Raw genomic sequence first — 9,433 nt, 5'->3', positions numbered from 1 at the left:
CAAGAAAAATAAATAAATTTATTTTTCTAATTTACAGCATTCAAAATTTCTAACATAGATAAAATATCACAATTTTACTAAAAAGATTATTTTTCAAGATAATGAGGTCATGTGCGCATAAAATTTATCGCGCCTAAAATTCATGATAATAAGCAGAAATAATTATTTCATTTTATTTTTAAAAAGAATGGATTATTTTTCAAGACAATGAGGTCACTTACACACAAAACTGATAAAATAAAGATCCTAGACAGAAATATCACTATTTATTAAAAATAGACTATTTTTCAGAAAGACGATGTCACTTACACACAAAACTTATAAAATAAAGATCTTGGACGGAAATATCACTATTTATTAAAAACAGACTATTTTTCAGGAAGACGATGTCACTTACCCACAATTATTTGAGAGGGAGCTTCCGATAAAAACATTCGGTTCGAGAGAGAAGTTCACTGTGTTTCGACCAGAGAGAGAGAGATCTTAAAATTTTCTAGAGTGGGAGTGCTCACCTCCCCTATTTAAATTCTTATAACATATTATTATAATATTTTATTACGCTCTACCTCATACCTGAGGTGTCGCGTTAAGCGTCTGCTTTTAACATACGAAAACCACGTCCGCTAAAGGACGTGGCCAGCTGCAAGCAGCAGGAGGCAAAAGCAGGCAAAAGAGAAAGTAAAGGCAAAGGCAAAGGCAAAAACTTTTGAAAATAGTGATGGTCCCCAAGGACCATCATACTCAAACAGACCATCACCTATTTAAAAGCATCTTTTCTCTTTTTTTTTTTTTAAATTTTAAGATTGTTACATTCTTTCCCCCTTAAAGAAATTTAGTCCTCTAAATTTGTGTACCTGATTACTGAAAAAGATAGGGGTATTTTTCTCTGATTTCGTCTTCTCGTTCCCAAGTCGACTCTTCTCTTGAATGGTACTGCCATAATACACGGACTAAAGGAATCTCCTTGTTATGCAACACTTGCACCCTTCTATCCAGTATCAAAATTGGCTGCTCAATGAAGGATAGGTCCTTCCTGATCGGTAAAGGTTCATATTTTAAGATATGGGATGGGTCGGGCTGATATTTTCGTAGTGAAGATATATGAAAGACATTATGGACATTTGCCAATTCGGGTGGTAAGGCAAGTCTATAAGCGACACCTCCGATTCTTTCCATGATTTCAAATGGTCCGATGTAACGTGGGCTCAACTTTCCTTTCTTGTCGAATCTCATAATGCCCTTTATTGGTGAGATTTTTAGGAAAACTCGATCACCTTCCTCAAATTCAAGATCTCTCCTTCTGTTATCGGCATAACTCTTTTGCCGACACTGAGCTGTCCTGAGCCTTTCACGAATTAATGCTATTTTATCTGTGGTCATCTGAACAATTTCTGGCCCCAAAAGCTTTCTTTCACCAACCTCGTCCCAACATATGGGTGACCTGCATTTCCTTCCATACAGGGCTTCATATGGTGCCATCTGAATACTGGCTTGGAAGCTATTATTATAAGCAAACTCAATAAGGGGTAAATGGTCATCCCAGCTTCCTGTAAGGTCAATAACACAGACCCTCAGCATATCTTCCAAGGTTTGGATGGTCCTCTCTGATTGTCCATCAGTTTGGGGGTGAAAGGCAGTACTAAAGGTGAGTCTCGTCCCCATGGCTGACTGTAGTCTAGCCCAAAATTTAGAAGTAAATCGAGTATCCCTGTCCGATGCAATACTGACAGGAACTCCATGCAATCGCACTATTTCCTTAATGTACAACTGAGCCAGTCGATCCAAAGTGTACGTCGTGCGAATCGGTAGAAAGTGGGCAGCTTTGGTCAACCGGTCCACAATGACCCAAATGCTATCATGTCCTGAATTTGTTCTAGGCAAGCCAGAGACAAAATCCATAGAGATGTGCTCCCACTTCCATTCTGGCACGGGTAAAGGCTGCAACAACCCAGCGGGCCTTTGATGTTCAGCTTTTACTTGCTGGCATGTTAGGCATTTAGACACAAATAGTGCTACCTCTTTTTTCATATTATTCCATCAAAAGGTTTTCTTCAGGTCCTGATACATTTTAATACTTCCGGGATGTATTGTATAACGAGAATGATGTGCTTCTTCTAAGATAGCTTTCTTTACACTCTCATCATTCGGGACACAAACCCGACCTTTGAATCTTAGCAAATCCTCACTACATATAGAGAATTCATCTCTCTTTCCTTTCTTCACCTCTTCTATAATTGTTATAAGCTGAGGGTCTTTCTTTTGTGCCAAACGAATCTATTGGATTAATTGGGGTTCCGCCTTAATGTTGGCAATCATACTTACCACACCATTAATGGACGGAGTTGGATGCCAATCCACTATTTCCTCTAACAATCGCATTTCTTGGATCATTAGATGAGCTAAGACTCTCGTAGATTTTCTTCTGAGAGCGTCGGCCACAACGTTAGCTTTTTCGGAATGATAATGGATTGTACAATCATAATCTTTTAAGAAATCCATCCATCTTATCTGCCGCATATTTAAATCCTTCTGAGAGAAAAGGTTTTTCAAACTCTTATGATCCGTGTATATTACGAATTGCTCACCATATAGATAATGCCTCCATATTTTCAAAGCGAATACTATTGCAGCTAGCTCCAAATCATGAATTGGATATTTTTTCTCATATTCTTTCAACTGTCAGGATGCATATGCCACTACTTTCCCATATTGCATTAATACACAGCCCAAACCTTTATGTGAAGCATCACTATAAATCACAAATCCCTCACTCCCTTCAGGAATAGTTAAAATAGGTGCTGAAGTTAATCGAACTTTTAGTTCTTGAAAACTCACCTCACATTCACTTGTCCACTCAAATTTGACATTTTTCTGTGTCAATCGAGTCATTGGGATTGCGATTCGAGAAAATCCTTCCACAAATTTTCTGTAATATCCTGCCAATCCCAAAAAGCTTCGAACTTCAGTCACATTACTTGGTTGTTTCCAATTAACAACGGCTTCAACCTTTGAAGGATCAACTGATAGACTTTCTTTTGATATGACATGTCCTAAAAATGTCACTTGTTCAAGCCAAAATTCACATTTACTAAGTTTGGGATACAATTTCTTCTCTCTTAGTATTTGCAATACCATTCTTACATGCTGCTCATGTTCCTTCTGATTCTTAGAATAAATTAAAATATCATCGATAAATACCACAATAAATTTATCCAAAAAGGGCTTAAAGATCTGATTCATCAAATCCATAAATGCAGCTGGTGCATTGGTTAATCCAAAAGGCATGACTAAAAATTCATAATGGCCATACCTTGTTCTGAAAGCTATCTTGAGTACATCTTCACTTTTAATCTTAAGCTGATGGTATCCAGATCTAAGATCAATTTTTGAAAACACTTGTGATCCTTGTAATTGATCAAATAAATCATCAATTCTAGGTAATAGATACTTATTTTTCACTGTCACTTGGTTCAACTGTCTATAATCAATACACAATCTCATAGTCCCATCTCTCTTTTTGACAAACAGTACTGGAGCACCCCAAGGTGACACACTGGGCCTGATAAAACCTTTATTTAATAATTCTTCCAATTGTTGTTTCAATTCTTTAAGTTCTGCAGGAGCCATTCTGTAAGGGGCCTTAGAAATTGGTGCTACCCCTGCCAATAATTCAATGGAGAATTCAATTTCCCTGTCAGGCGGTAATCCTGGCAATTCTTCAGGAAAAACGTAGGGAAATTCTCGGATAACCGGAGTGGTATCCAAATTTATTTCTTCCTTCCTATCTTCTTTGATATAGGCAAGAAAGCCTTGACACCCTTTTCGAAGGAGTCGATTAGCTCGAATACAAGAGATTAAATATGATGGGGAGTCTTCTTTGACACCATTGAAGTAAAATACTGGTTGATTCGGAATACTAAAGGTAACAATTTTCTTATAACAATCAATACTTGCATGGTATGCAGAAAGCCAATCCATGCCTAAGATTACATCAAAATCTTGAATTTCTAGGAGTATTAAATCAACCAACAGTTCCTTTTCTTCTATCTTTATTACACATGATTTGTACATTATATTGGTGTTAATTGAATCTCCCATCGGTGTGGCTACCTCTAGAATGTATTCTAATTGTTCTGGTTCTACCTTTAAGTGGCATGCAAAGTGTTGTGACACAAATGAATGAGTAGATCCAGGATCAATCAAAACATGAGCTACTTTTTGGAAGATAGTAAGAGTACCTTGGATCACTGATTTTGAGGCTTGAGCGTCTTGCTCGGTAATCGCAAATACTCTTCCCTTCATCTGAGGCTTTAGAGCTATCTCTCTCTGTTTTGGAAGCTGTTGTGTCTGTAAGCTAGGATATTGTTTAATCTGGTATCCCAATTTTCCACATTTAAAACAGGCTCCTGTATTCCAATAACAAGGGTTTGATCCCTGATTTTTCCCACTTTTTCTACATGGTTCTATTGGGTTTTGAAATGGCGAGGGCCTAGGCTTCTTGTTGGCCTTTCAAACTGTTGTCGATTAGATGATGTAGGTCTAACATGACTGTTCTGATTTTTTGTCTTTTGGTAATTTTCAAAATCTTTTTCGACAATTTGGGCACGATCCACTATTTCAGCATAAGTTCTTAATTTCAAGACTGATATTCTGCTTCTAATAGCTGGCCTGAGACCCCTTTCAAATTTCTTCACCTTTCTTGCCTCATTGTTAATCATATGTGGTGCAAACCTGGCCAATTCAGTAAACTTGGCCTCGTACTGTGCTACTATCCTATTTCCTTGGATTAGTTCTAGAAATTCCATTTTTTTTTGGTCTCGAATAAAATCTGGGAAATATTTTTCATTAAATGCCTCTAGAAATACTTCCCAAGTCAAGGTTTTATTTTCTTTGACCAATACTTCTTTTGCCATTCGCCACCAGTGTTGTGCCTCACCTTTTAATATAAAAACTGCCAAGGCCACTTTCCTATCATCAGGACATTCCATTACCTCGAATATTTTCTCCAATTGCATAATCCATTCCTCGGCTTCCAGTGGGTTTACAGCACCCTTAAAAGAAGGTGGGTTCAATTTCTTAAATTGTTCGATATTACTCCCACCATTTCCTGTAACTGACTGCCTAGGTGGATTGTTGTTTTCCATCTGATGTTGCATTAGAGTAACCATATTTTCCAAGGCTTTGTGAATTCCTTCCATATTAGCCTCAGCTATTCTAGATCTTGACTTTGTCCCGGTCTGTACACACAATAAATGTGATTTTAAGTACAATCTTTTTAAATTTCCTAAGGATCTCAAACCTATTGCTCTGATACCATAATTGTCACACCACAAGAATTTACAGTACTGTTATTCCTGAGATGTGACAGACAAAACATATATACATCAATTGATAGGACAAATTTACAGTGGCGAGGTCTTACATAGTAAATAAAGAAAGCTAGCACAACAACAGTATCTTCCAAGGTTGATCTTGACTAGCACTCAAAATGAATCCGTAGTTATCCTGAAAAAGGTTTACCATAGTTTGATGAGTTTGGCTACTCAGTAAGTGATCATCATAATCCTAAAAAAAAATTATGGTTAAAAGATATCAATATTTTCCAAAATGATATCTATTAACAGAAATGCATCAACAATTTCACTTTCAATAAATGCATAATTAAGTATAATCCGAGTAATTGAAATGCTTATAACACTTTTAACGGCAGTACATAATTCAAAGGATTTCACAAAATACCCTACTAGCGTCCCAAGTAGGTCACCTATATACCCCATCAGCGTCCTGATGGGTCCACTTAATCCCTATCGGCGTCCCAGATAGGTCCACTTAATCCCTGCAGGTCCACTTATACCTCACCGGCATACCGGATGAGTCCACTTAATCCCTACCGGCGTCCCAGATAGGTCCACTTATACCTCACCGGCGAACCGGATGAGTCCACTTGCATACTTAAATTATTTCTAAATCTCTTTAAACATTCGAAAGCAGCAATATCATGTACTCAACATATCACTGAAATCATTAATATGAATTTCACTTAAACCATTAATAACAGTCACTCTCTATAACATTTCAAAAATAACCAATCAAATATTTTGGGCTCAAATTTAGAAAGGTAGCAGTTTGTAAAGGCATTCTAGCATAATTGCCAATTTAATATGTATAGAAAAACTCTTATAGAAATTCAAGAATACGGAATTACCACAATTTATGGGATATCAATCCACAAATAAACATTTCACAACAATACTATAATCAATTGCAAAAATGTCAATTTTTAAATAATAAGGCAGTCATTTGCACATGAATTTTACATTGTCTAAATATTCAAAACAGTAGAAAGAAATATCACAATTTTACTAAAAGCAAAAATATCACATTTATTTCTAATAATAGACAAGAAAAATAAATAAATTTATTTTTCTAATTTACAGCATTCAAAATTTCTAACATAGATAAAATATCACAATTTTACTAAAAAGATTATTTTTCAAGATAATGAGGTCATGTGCGCATAAAATTTATCGCGCCTAAAATTCATGATAATAAGCAGAAATAAATATTTCATTTTATTTTTAAAAAGAATGGATTATCTTTCGAGACAATGAGGTCACTTACGCACAAAACTGATAAAATAAAGATCCTAGACAGAAATATCACTATTTATTAAAAATAGACTATTTTTCAGAAAGACGATGTCACTTACACACAAAACTTATAACATAAAGATCCTGGACGGAAATATCACTATTTATTAAAAACAGACTATTTTTCAGGAAGACGATGTCACTTACCCACAATTATTTGAGAGGGAGCTTCCGATAAAAACATTCGGGTCGAGAGAGAAGTTCACTGTGTTTCGACCAGAGAGAGAGAGAGATCTTAAAATTTTCTAGAGTGGGAGTGCTCACCTCCCCTATTTAATTTCTTATAACATATTATTATAATATTTTATTACGCTCTACCTCATACCTGAGGTGTCGCGTTAAGCGTCTGCTTTTAACATACGAAAACCACGTCCGCTAAAGGACGTGGCCAGCTGCAAGCAGCAGGAGGCAAAAGCGGGCAAAAGAAAAAGTAATGGCAAAGGCAAAGGCAAAAACTTTTGAAAATAGTGATGGTCCCCAAGGACCATCATACTCAAACAGACCATCACCTATTTAAAAGCATCTTTTCTCCTTTTTTTTTTTTTTTTGAAATTTTAGGATTGTTACAGAGGGGAAGTATCTTAAAATTTTAAAGAGAAAAATCACATCAAATTTAATAGAGAGAAACAACATAGAAATTTTTTAGAGAGGGAAGAGGAGAACTTATCTCCAATTTTAACTTTTAGAGAGAAAGAATCTTAAAATTTTAGAGAGGGAAACTACCTACAAATTTCTAGAGAGAGAAACTATCTTAAAAATTTTTAGAGACAAATTATCTCAACTTTTAAGTTTTAGAGAGAGAAATTTTCTCAAATTTTAGGTTTTGCAGAGAGAAAGTATCTTAATTTTTGAGGAGAGAAACTATATCAAAATTAAGAGAGAGAAACTGCCTAAAATTTTTTGGAGAGAAATTATCTCAAAATTTTTGGAGAGGAACAATCTAAAAGTTTTCAGACATAAAAGCAATCGCAAAGTTTCCCGAGAGAGAAGCAATCTCAAACTTCAAACTTATTTTAGAGAGAAACTGTCTCAATTTTTAGATAGAAAAACTATCTCAAAATTTTTAAATAGAAAAACTATCTCAAAATTTCAAATTTCGTATGTCATCTCTCTATACTTGTTTCCAACTATATTTACCAAACATGGGAAAAATAATGGTTGGGTAACTTTTTTCTACAAACTATTTTCCTATGTAAATATTTTTCATGTAAATATTTTCCTGTCGAACAGTCACATATACTAACCCCCAATAGAAAACTACGTTATACAGAAAGATGATCCAAATATGATATTTGCATAACTGTGCCTACATATGCAAATATTTTCATGTCGAACGGTCATATATACCAAACGCTAATAGCAAACTAGGCTATACAAAAAGATGATCCAAATATGAGATTTGTACAACTGAGGTACCATTCTGTTTCAATAACCAAGTTTTAGCCTAATAAGGTTTTGATTCAAAACCAAGGTCTATAAACTCATAGAGCCAAATGAGCCATTAGTTCTATTTTGGGTGTGCTTGGACCCATAGAAAAGCCATTGAAGCTAGGCTTTGTTAGCTTCAGCTCATTTGTCATTAAATCACAATTGAGATCCTTCATATTTTGCCTGATTTCTTTTGGAGTTTGAGCTAGGTCGATGGAATAATTGGAGAGCCACCCAATTTCACATCCAATAGTTAAGATCAATGTAACCACCTTGTACGAAAAGTAAATAGTATCATCGTATACTTTCCCTTCTACATTACTAATAAACCTTAACTCTGTTTTTTTATTTGTGCCTTATTTCTTGGGCATTATTAGCGTACTCTCTTACAAAAACAAGATTTAAAGGAAACAATTATGAAAATTGAAAGCACCCTTGTCAAAAAGGAAAACATAAAAAATATGATCAAATTGCAAAGGGTGCAGTTTGTATAAAAGCGGCTCTAAACAATCAAAGTAAAGCGCACCTTCAAAAAGTATCGAGAAATGTGGTTTCAATACTTGAAATCTTTGTGATAGTGTTAAAATATATTTCCATCTCTAATTATAAAATCTAAAGCTTTAAAAATAATTTAGATCAAACGGATCTATGAAAACTGAAAAATTGACGGTCTAAAAATGTATTATAAAATGCATTAGTTTCAAAACTTGAAATCCTTATATCCATACATCATGAGGTAGAGATGATCAATTTTAGGATATTTAAGCATCGAAATAACCTATTCCAGTGAAAATTTTGAGGTGCACCCTAATTTGATTGTCTAGAGCCTCGCACTTGTATAAAACTTTTCCAATTGCAAAAAGAAAGTAAATACTCATCAAGAATAACATGATAAAGACCAGCACAGAGTGAAAAAACACAATGAGAGGTAGAAACCTCAGTTCCCATTAAGCCTCCTCTCCAATAACTTTCTATTTTTGAGGATAATGACCAGGATTTCTACAAAAGCAATAAATTTCAAATTCAACATACAATAACAAGAAAACATCCTATGCAGATAAAAGAGCTGAGAAGAAACCATTTCTTTACCATGAATTTGTTATGGAATTGTTCAAACAAAATTACATGTTTCGTTTTCTGAATGAAACTACTTAGCCTGATTTTCTAGTATATGGTAATATTATAATTACTAATATTAAAAAGGCTAATTACTAATATTTATAATAGTATGTACTACATAACTATAATTTATAATAGGTCATAATATTGTTTATAACATAAATTAAAGTCAATTACCTATGGGTATGTATGGGGGTTGATAATGGGGGTAAAGATGAACTCACCCATGGTGAAGT

This window comes from Amborella trichopoda, chromosome 1 (genome assembly GCF_054954075.1).
Source record: "Amborella trichopoda isolate Santa Cruz 75 chromosome 1, AtrichopodaSantaCruz75HAP2 v2.0, whole genome shotgun sequence".
NCBI classification, from domain to species: Eukaryota; Viridiplantae; Streptophyta; class Magnoliopsida; order Amborellales; family Amborellaceae; genus Amborella; species Amborella trichopoda.
Note: the sequence above shows the minus strand (reverse complement) of the source record.